Here is an 11191-nt window from a genome sequence, read left to right as displayed (position 1 = left end):
TGGCTTGAAAGTAGCCCAAGGGTTGGTCTATTTGGCCTCTGTGTGATTAGTAGGAGATCAGACTAACAGAGGTCTATCAGAGGATCACTTAAAATGATTTAAGAGTGACAAGTCTTATTTGATGATAATATTCTTTCTCCAGAGTAAAACATCTGTAAGGATGGGGTAGAGATACCACTCACAAGTTATTTCCTTGACTACACTGACATCTAGTGGTGAGATCTTTCAATTACAGTCCACATGAGACCTGGGCTAAATGGCTGGAGTCTGAAAAGTCAAAAATATTATGAAATATTCATCTAAATCCATATATTCTTTCACCAGTTATTCTTAAAAAATATCAAAATGGGAAAAGAAATGACAGTAAATGATTTCCCATCATTAAAAGCTCATAAAATAAGTTAAAAATCCTTTCATTTAAGTTCAAAAATGAAGAATCATCAAGTCGTGATCTTTAAAATGATCAATTTTACACATCTTGTATGGGAACTGTTGCTTTGATTGAGTGAGACAGTTGGAGTCATGAGCTTTGCCAGCCGTTCATTAGTCTGAGTCTTTATCTTGAATATTTGAGTGTGACACAGAAAGGTGTTAGATAATAACTCTGCCCACGTTGAGCTCCCCCGGTGCTCCTGCTCCCACAAATGAGCTTTAAACAGACTTTAAGTGTCACTGGGAGAAATGGCAGATGAAGTCATTATAAAGTTAAGTCAACAAGTCCGAAAAAACTTTTTTAAAGTAGGCTCATTTATCTCAGCCGTTTGAGTTACAGTTAAAACCACCAGGAGGTTCTTCTCAGCAGGTTTGAAGGGACAGTTCACCTGCGAATAATACAAAATACACATTTTTTCCTCTTACTTCTATTACTGTTTATCCATCTAATTGTTTTGGTGAGAGTTGCCGAGTTTTGGAGAAATGTCGCCTTTCTCTCAAATAGTATGGAACCAGATAGCACCAAAAATCCATGTAGAAAACTCAGCAACGTCTCTTTACAAAAATCATGAGCCAGCTACTCAAGATAATCCAGAGACCTTGTTCTAAACCGTTGAAACTGCTGATATGTATTTTTATTTTAATAAGAAGAATAAGCTTTATTTGTTTAGCACTTTTCAAAACACAGTGCTTTACAGAACAAGATAAAATAGTACACACAAACCAGATAAAAACAATAAAAAACATCATATAAAATGTTTCAGTGTAAAAGATAAGTCCCAGTAAAACTGAATATAGTCAAAAAAGGTCAAACGCAGGTGATTAAAGAGTGATAAAACTCAGACAAACTGATTTATTATCTAAACAGCTTTCATATTAAAGTAAGTTCTGAACAGTGATTTAAAGGACAGTACACAGTTTGATAGAGGTGGACTGTCCCTTTAAAGACATTTAGCCCAGGTATCACAGACCCACCATACAACAGTCTGTAATGGAAAAAACTCAGTTTTTAGGTTTAATTTAGTTTTTAGGTTTTATTAGCATACAACCAGTTTCTACCAAATTTCATAAAAATGCCCTGTTGGATCCATAGATTTTATTTTTTCATTATTTTATGTCCTCATACATCCAAACTTTGTTGTTTCTCTACTGCGAGATGATGCTGATCACAGCAGTCATCTGACCTTCAGATCTAAAGAAACTAAAGAGGAAAATGCAGAGAGCAAATGGTTGAACTACAAAGTGTTTGAGCTGCAAACGTTTTTTTTTAACGCCAGTCACATCCCAGATTATTCAAAACAGAAACCGCTAGATTTCCTAATTTTACTTAATCTTTTCAAAAGAATGAATAAATGAGCCCCGACCATGTAACGACCAACACAGACCTATCAGTCCCCGTTTAAATCTTAACACAGTGTTGAGTTTCTGAGCTGTGAGAAATCCCTCCATGTTCTTTCTATCACTGTACAGACGACAGTGTCTCTGTGTTTGATCTGTGTTTTGTTTAGTTAGTCGGTTTAGAGGCATTTATTATCCATGTGAAGTTGTATTATAATGGTTGATTTTTTTGCTGATTGTGTTAATTTATTCTGTTATAGTGAACATTTTGACTCGGAGGGTTTGTGAGCTGACACCCAGGTGGCGCTGTGGGTTTAAAGGTTCTTCACTGGACCCTAAATGTGGAGCTTCACAACAGTTTTTGTGGGTTTTCGCGTATTTATCTACCAAAAAAGGACGGCCAGGGCTGATGTCGGTAAGAATTTAAAGGTCTTATAGTGTACGTTTAGCATTTTTCAACATTACTGATGAGAAATTATAGTAATTATGCCACCAAAAACATCACCAATAAATTATCAGTGTTAAAAAAAATGCTACATATGGTACCTTTAAAATTGACGATGGCAGAAAAATGTGGTTTAATGTCAGAAAGAGGACAAAGAAACCACCTGGGAGTCGATCAAACACCCTCACAGGAGGAAAGGAAATGTATGAATGTACCATCCAATGTGAAGTGAAGAATATTTTATATGCATTTTTGTCTTCTTGTGTTCACTTCTCTGTGCTTTTGTTGCTGTTTTTTAGTTGTTGTTTTTTTTTATCTTGGAAAGCACAAAAAGTTGAAGCAATGTGTGCAGTGCAGGCAGAGAAACGTCTGCAGCTCATCAGAAAAGAGGGACTGATTTCTGATGGCTGATGTTAAATGTAGAGATGACAAGCCGTTAATGTAGGAAATGATCCAAATCTGACACATGAGGTGTATCTGTGCACGGAAGATGCATATTTTAATTTTTTTCTTTTCATTGATTTTTCTGAGGATCATAAATATGGACTTTCTAGAGGAATATTCAGCATCAAAGCATAAAGCAGATCTATTAAAGTGTTAATAGTACAGTTGAGTGTTACAACACTGAAGTTGCTTCATATGAATACGGAGAAAAAGAGACACAACGTCAGACTTTCTGCTTCTAATGGTTCAAGACGAAAGTGAGATTTTCCAGATTGTAGAAAGCAGTGCTGTAATGTAGCTCAGTGTCTGTTAGAGACACTCTAATGTTAAAGTTTGTGCCCTATAATTGGATTTTACCATGCAAATTTAAAAATGGCAAAGTTCCAACTTGCTGTTGATAAATATTAAGTTGGTGACCAATGAAAATAACTTTCCTATTTAAAATGATAGTTCAGACTACCTGAAGTGAAGTTGTTTGTTGTACTGATCGATGGTCAGTGTGTTAACTACAGTAGATGGTGATCAACATGGCGATCACACAGCAATTAATATCTAATTTAAGTGTATGCTATATTTAGAATATTTTCACAGTTTTACTTTGCCGCCACACAGCCTTTTCCAATGGGAAACAGCCATAATATAAGTCAATTATTGTTCTCTTTCATCCAACCAAACCCCATTTAAAAATCAGGTATTTTATCCTGTAGAACACAGGAGCTGCTGGTCTGCCGCTGCTTCGATCGGTTAGTTTGTTTGTGCTATTGTGTGACTTTGGTGTTTTAAAAGGTTAGTTCAGGCTCACAAAAGTAACACAGTGAGACAAATGAACAAACCGATAGAGGCGGCAGTAGACGAGCAACACCTGTTTCCTGCAAAGTAAAATTGCTGTTTTTGCCAATTAAGTCTGGTTGAGCGTGAGAGAGTAATATTTGCCTTATACAGCCATCAGAAAAAGCTGTTTGGAGGCAAGGATAAGTTGCAAAGTTATTCTTTATATACTTTTTTTAAAAGTGGTTCTTTTAAAGTGGCTAAAATACATTTTGTAGTTGTCCCTGTCCACAGCAGTACATTGTTAAGTTTCCATGCTGGTTCTCCTCTCTGCTTCTCCAAACTGGGAGCGTGACAACAACCATCTACTGCAGGTAATACACTGATGATGGATAAGTACTTAATACAACCCTACTGTCCCCTTAATGCATCAGCTAAGGTTATCGAAGCATCGTAGGATCATTTGATATAATATGCTGTTTCTGTAGTGATTGAGTGTATTTTAATTGAGACAGATTGATGGTTAGAAATGATGGAGTCAACCACTGGAGGACGCGTTCCTTCCTTAAATACAAATGTTTTGAAAACAAAACTATTTTAGTCAACGTTAAGGTATTGATGCTGCCTGGATTTGAAGTTTATTAATTCTGATGATCTTTGTCTGGTTACAGATCAAACTTGTATTCTTACAAAGGTTTTTTGTAATGGTGGGGGTTATATTTGGTGTTTTTTCCTACAATAAGTATGATGGTGTGAGTTGGTTATTTTTCAGAAATACCTAAAGGACATTTGAATGATTATGGTTTCCTGGTAGAGGACAGTTTCCCTCCCTGTGTTAAGAATTATTAGTGCAATTCTCCAGTCTGAAATTTTATTTTTAGTGCATTTTGGGGATCATAAATATGTTAAAGTAGCTGCAGCCTGCATTTTGGGACCATGGAGGCTTGGAAACGTCAGACTTTTACACTTAAAGGGCTGATCCACTGCATTTTCCCCAGTAGGGAGTAAGAATCTGTAGACAAAGCTGGGAATTAGACCCTACATTTGATGGATTTACTTCTGTTTTGAACATGTTTTTTTCCACTCATGTGACACAGATCTGGTCATTTTTCTAACTGAATAGGAAGAAAATACAGAATGTATTTGGATTTAAATGTGAGCCATCGGTGTAAGCTTTGCTTTAGCTTCACATAGTGGGACATCATGTTTTTTTGTTTTTTTTTTGTTTTTTTCTCTATTTTTTCCCAAAAAGGTTGAAATTGTTTTTGGTGATTTTCTGAATATTGTGTTGACGATCTGTTGCGTTCCAATGCCTTTCTATTGGTGAATATTAAAGGGGAATGCCAGCCTTTTTAGGAATTCAAAATTAAGCCAGTCCTTGTGAAAATGCACCACATTTCCCTGAAGAAAAGTCTAATTTATATCACACTGAGATCGCTTCTTTTCTTCACGAGTGGTGGTACGATCCCGAAACATGACTGACTGGCCCTGGGACTCTGGGAATCTGAATTTTTAAAATGGTTGGCATTGCCCTTTAAAGGTTTAATAAATGCGTGAAATCAACCTCAGAAATGTATCTGTACAAAATATTGCTGATAATCATTCCATTGCACATAGTTTACTTTGCGTTTATATGCAATATTTTGATTTTGTGGGGAAATCTGTTTTATTGTGTTAATATTATTATTGAAAAAAAATGTAAATATTCCATTCCGGCAAATGAGCCGTTCTACATTTATATAAAAATCTTCTGAGTTTATGGATTAAGATGATATTAATAAGCAGCAGACTTTTTAATAAACTATATTTGTTACACTTCTATTGTGAATAAAAAAATCTTTTAATAAGTGGTGGGTTTGTGTTGTTTTTTTAAACCAGGAGTCTTTTTGATTTATAATCCAACATTATTGTCACAGGGTCCTTAAAATGAGCACATTCACAGCAATTTATGTTGACTTCAGTACTTAAGATTAATAGATCTTTTTCACAGATATGAGATATTTGGGTAAACACTGGTGTCTTGTAGATTCAACAAGGTGCTGGAAACATTCCTCAGAGATTTTGGTCCATATTGACATGATAGCATCACACAGTTGCTGCAGATGTGTCGGCTGCTTCATGATGTGAATCTCCCGTTCCACCACATCCCAGAGCCGCTCTCCTGGACTCAAGAAACCAGTTTTTGAGATGATGTTATGTGCCACGGTGTCTGTGTGTTGCTGTACTCTCCTGTGCCCAGGTTCTGCCCCTCCCACCCTGCAGGTTGCAGTGGTTGGCAGCAGGTGGAGTCACTCTGCAATCAGGACCTGCGGTGTTAAAAGCCTGGAGAGTGGAGCTGCTCAGGGCCGGTGGGCCGTTCAGAAGACTGAGGTCTGCAAGTCTGCAGTTTAATCCTACTTGAGACATGTGCTTTGTTTGCTCTCACAGCCAGTAAAGTCACATGTCTTTGTGTTTCATGTGCTTTATTAACCTCCATAGTTAGTAAAGGCACTCATCCAGACGCCCCCATGTGCTTTGCTAGCCCTGCCAGCTAGCAAAGGCACTCATTGTCTTCAGTGTTTGTGTTCTTGTTAGCCTCCCTGTAGCCCTCCCTTTGTGTGTGTGTTGTTGTTTAATTAAGTAGATTAAGTTAACCCCTTTGTTTTATTTAATTTGTTAACTTAATTTTACACATTTGTTAGTAAAAGAACCTTTGTTTACATTTTTGTCTGTGTTCTCCCTTCTTCCTTTTTCACCCGGTTAAATTTTCTTATTGTTGCACCCCTCGTCCCGTAGCCCAACCTGGGGGTCATAACAGATGATTTGAGTTTTGTAACGTGCCGTGTTATCCTGCTGGAAGCAGCCATCAGAAGATGGGTACACTGTGGTCATAAAGGGATTGACATGGTCAATAACAATAATCAGGTAGGCTGTGGTGTTTAAACAATGATCAGTTGGTACTAAGAGGCCCAAAGTGTGCTAAGAAAATATCCCTCACACCCCCAGCAGCAGCCTGAACCGTTGATACAAAGCAGGATGATCCATGTTTTCATGTTGTTTTAACCAAGGTGTTCATAAAAGAAAACATGGTTTTCACAGGACAGAAATGCTACAAACATATAATGATCTTATAGAATATGATGCATCGCTGTAGATGTAAATTCAGTAATTAAAATTAGCTCAACCTTAGATGTAAAACGTTCACATTAACGCAGCACTAATATTCATCCCAAAACAACTGATATTATATTACTGACATGTTGCTGCACAGTGAGCACTTTTATTTTTCATTTAGTACTGATGACACTTACATACTTTAAATGATGAAAGATTTTGACCTTAATTTGTTGTGAAGTAGTTTCACAATGTGGTACTGATATGTTTACTCATGTAAATGATCTGAATACTTTTTCCAGCCCTGCATCTGTTCACCCACAACTCAGTAACATTTAATAGTTTTCCAGGAAATGACAAAAATCAAACATAATTAAAAAATAAGAGAACACTGACATGGAGGTGATGTATAGTGCAATATGTATGTGGTAAAAAACTAAACACTAAACGCTGATCTTGCCTTCATGGAATCTGTCTGTAATTTTATTTAAATATGCATTAAACTATGTGATTTACTTCATTACTGTTAAAACACATTGCTACTGAATACCTGCTAGTGATAAAACATTAAACATCAACAGTTAAAAATAGTACTTTAGTGGTGTTTGAGAAGAATACTTGATTTTATTTAAGTACACTGATATTTTACTTGCAGCAGAGTAATATTTCTGTAATGTAACAGTGCTTCTATGTGAGCACAGATTTTCAGTACTCTTAAATAAATAACCACCTCTGGTTATTTGGTTTACCTGTGTGCCTCTTGTGTGTGTTTCAGTCTAGAGTCTGACTGTAACACACTTTATTATATTTCTAAGAATGTTTCTTCTTTGAAGTCACTCCAAGCTGAAACACGTTGGTCTGATAATAAAAGTTATTTATGCTGAAAAGTTTTGCTGGAGTTTTGACCTTTTCAAAACTTTTTTCCACTTCTTCATGCACTTTTGAAGTCGATGAAATTGGGCTAGAAATCCCCAGTCTTTTTTCTTTTTTTTTTACACTTTCTTGTTGGATGTGAAAGTTCATTCTTGACCTTTAGAAAAAGTTTTTACAAAGAAATAATAACAATAATTAAATTAAAATCTAGTGAATGGACGCCATTCTGATTCCAAATAACTTTTCTCCCAGTTTATCTGTTTCATTGTAAATAATTCCACCAGTTAAACCAGATTAATTTATTAATTGTCTCCAAATCTTTAGAATAAAACTAATACCAGACACATTTCTGCTGCTAAACACCACATCAGAAAACTTAATGGTTGTTGACAGTTTTGAAGACTTTATATAAAAACCTTCTTCATCTTTCCATTACATTTCGAGTGATGAAAAGCACAAAGAAACCATTGAAATGTTTGTTGTATTCGGCTTTAGAGGAAATAAAATAAAGATAGGCATCACAGACAGCGAGGCCACTCTGTTTCCTGACACATCTTCTTTTTTTTTTTTCTTCAGACTAATTCTGGGCGTCTTATCTCTCCTCAGAAAGATTGAGAACATTTTTCTTATCGGGCTGAACCGTTGCTGTGGGACATGAGTCGGGGTAGCAGGAATAAGAAAAGATAATTTAGCACAATTGTTCATCTTTATCGCCTCTGCCGTGTCCCACAAAGATAAAAAACAATGCTGTCCGTCTTTATTGCTTTCAGAGAACCGGGGCCAATCAAGTCAAATAATTTCCTGATAGGAGACTTTATTTTTTGTGAGGTATTTCATATCCAGCGTCTTCCATTTTACAGGAGGGAGGTGACAGGAGGTAAACTGATGATTCAGACATGACTGGACTGAGCTGTGTCTATAGGAGAGACTTCACAACGTCACCACGGGGCAGAAAGCTGCACACTAACTCTTGTTTGAGCAAATAAACTTTGCCTTCTTCTTCATGTGTAGATAACTGAGTTATCCAGATTCAAATGTTGACATGAGTGAGGATCTTCTGGTTCTTTGATGCTGGTTTGAAATTCATCTGGAAGTGTCGGGGTGATAACTAAGTCTGTGCTTTAGTGAAAAAGCCTGGCCTGAATTAACCTCAGCTTCCACTCAAGGCTTAAGACAGTCCACTAAGATGATTCAGGCTGGTCTGGTCAATGAAAACTCGAGCCAGGCTAAAACAAGCTCGCACCGTGAGCGTGCAACATCTGAATGTCGAAAAGAGGATAAGATGTCACAAAAATGAGAGAAAACAGGAGCAGTTTTCTTCTCGGCTGCAGAACAAACTCTGAAGATCAAACTATACAACAGACATAAAGGATTCATCATGAAAAAAAGGCCAATATTACCACAAAAAAATATGGAAATAATGGGATTCTGGTACATGGTGCTCTGCCTCTTTTAGCTCGCTCGAGGCCTCATCAGCCGTATGGGTGCGATTCCAACTTGAGGCCGACCTACACGTCGTCCTCGCTCTCTCTCATTCCTCCTTTTCCTTTCTTCAGCTGTTCTATGAGGCAAAAAAGGCAAGATATACAAGCCTACTTATTGTTTCCTTTGTATCTTTTTAAATGAATGTCTAACCTGCTGCAGGACACGAGTCACAACTGTTCAATATTGATACTGATTTTACCAACAACATAATCAGCTGCTCTTGAAATTTTTTCTTATGCATAGGATGTTCATTTGATTTACAAGCATCATCTGCTCATTGACATGGGAAATCAGAAACCAGACATGAAGCAAAAAAATGTAGAAAAAATATGAGTTGAAGTAGGAAATAAAGACACTGGAGATTTTGGACATTCTGTGAATGTTTTTTGTCTTCACACTTTGAACAAATGAGTGAATAAATAACTTCTTTAAAACTTATGAGCACTTTTGTTCTTAAATTATACATTTTCAGCTTTTAAATAAACAGTTTCACACCGTGTCAAATAACCTGTTGGCCTTTGAAGACAGTAAAAGTTGTAAGACATGATTTCATTAATTTATTTTTAGTTAATATGTTCTTTGAAACTAAATTAAGTGCTTTAATTCATGCTTGATCACATAGAAAAAGGTCTGAACTGCCATGAAGCGGACCAGTTCAGTGTTATCAGTTGCCATGGTTACTGAGCAGGGGTTGCTATAAGCCACAGTCATGGAGCAGATCTCTCGCTGAAATTAGACAGACATATGAAAATAAGCCAGGCTTTTCCTTTATCCACACTGATGGAATACCTCTCTGCTCATTAAGAGTCAGCTGGATCACGACCAGGACGTTTCAGAGTGACCTGCACACTAATGCTGCCGCCGAACACTCGATTTTAGTCGTCAGTGGAGGAGACCCAGAGTCGACTCACATTATTTAGGGAGACAGCAGAACAGACAGTCTTGTGCATTTTAAATACCATGAAATTTAACTTTCAAGCTCTGGTTCCTCCTGTTTTTACTTTCATAATCTGTCCTCTGTGTGTCACATATGCAGGTGAACTTTATAACTGGACACTTTTAAGTTTTCTCTGCATGTGCACTTTATAATCAAACACTTAAAAAGTAATTTATGCGTGGACATTTTGACTAGTGCACTTTATTCTTTTGAGCTGGGCTGTTTGTTGGACCAATCCATGCGTGGCCTTTGCATTTGCTTCTCTTTTTCCTTTTATCCTGTGTTTTATTATGTACTGTTTTTTGTCTCATATGCTGTCTATGTGATTTATGTATTTTTTGTGTTACTGCAGATGACACATAAATTGACTCTGACTCTGAAGGCTGACAGGAACTGCTCTTTTACACTTTTGTTTTTGTTTTGTTTTTTTCAGTTCTTTTTATTGGGAGTTTCAGGGGATACATGGAACAGTGTATAATAATAATAGAAATGATAATAGCAGGAATAGCATTAATAAGCCTATCTATCAGTCGGGCCCTTGTTTCAACTAATTTTGCCGTTATTTCAAAATATGAGCTCACTGTTATTCAAAATAATTTCATCCAGGATGAATAAATCAATCAATCCTCAAACACAGAGAACCAACTTGCAGGATGAGAACAAACAGGCTTAACTTTAGACTGATAACAGCATGTTAGTCTGAAATAGTTCAGCCACCTTTGAAGACTAAAGTCAGACTGGAATTTATAATTACTAAAAAAAGTTTTACAAATTAGGGCTTAAGGTCTAATGCAAAGTGTAGCTGTTTCAGTGAGAAATCAGAATATCTTTAAGCCACAAAAAACATTATTTAGAAGTAAGATGAGCACAGTGATGCAAATGCAAAGATTGTGTGTGTGTGTGTGTGTGTGTGTGTGTGTGTGTGTGTGTGTGTGTGTGTGTGTGTGTGTGTGTGTTGACAGTGTAGTTAATCTTCCAGCATGTGTTCATCCAGCAGAAATCAGCCAGTTCTCACTCTGCCAAAAGGGTTTAATTCAACTCTTGTGCTCAACACAACACAGACCTGTAGGTGTGGAAACTGCTGATTTTATTAGTCTGATTGTGCAATTCTCAATACGTAACTAGAGCTGCACAACTAATCAAAATATTATTGCATTCACAATATGGCAAGTGCAATATCCTAATTGCAGAAACTGTAATTTTTTGATAAAGGTAAAAACGTTTTACAAAACAGGATTATAATTAAGTATTTTAAAGCTGCAGAGATGTCCTGACCGACAAATCTTGTTCTTCAGATGTAAAAAAAACTAATTGTGAATCATGGCGTCTGTAAAAACAATCATGTTTTTTTGTTTTTTTGTTTTTTTATGATATTG

Source organism: Lutjanus erythropterus, chromosome 15 (assembly GCF_056507025.1).
Source record: "Lutjanus erythropterus isolate fLutEry1 chromosome 15, fLutEry1.hap2, whole genome shotgun sequence".
NCBI classification, from domain to species: Eukaryota; Metazoa; Chordata; class Actinopteri; order Lutjaniformes; family Lutjanidae; genus Lutjanus; species Lutjanus erythropterus.
Note: the sequence above shows the minus strand (reverse complement) of the source record.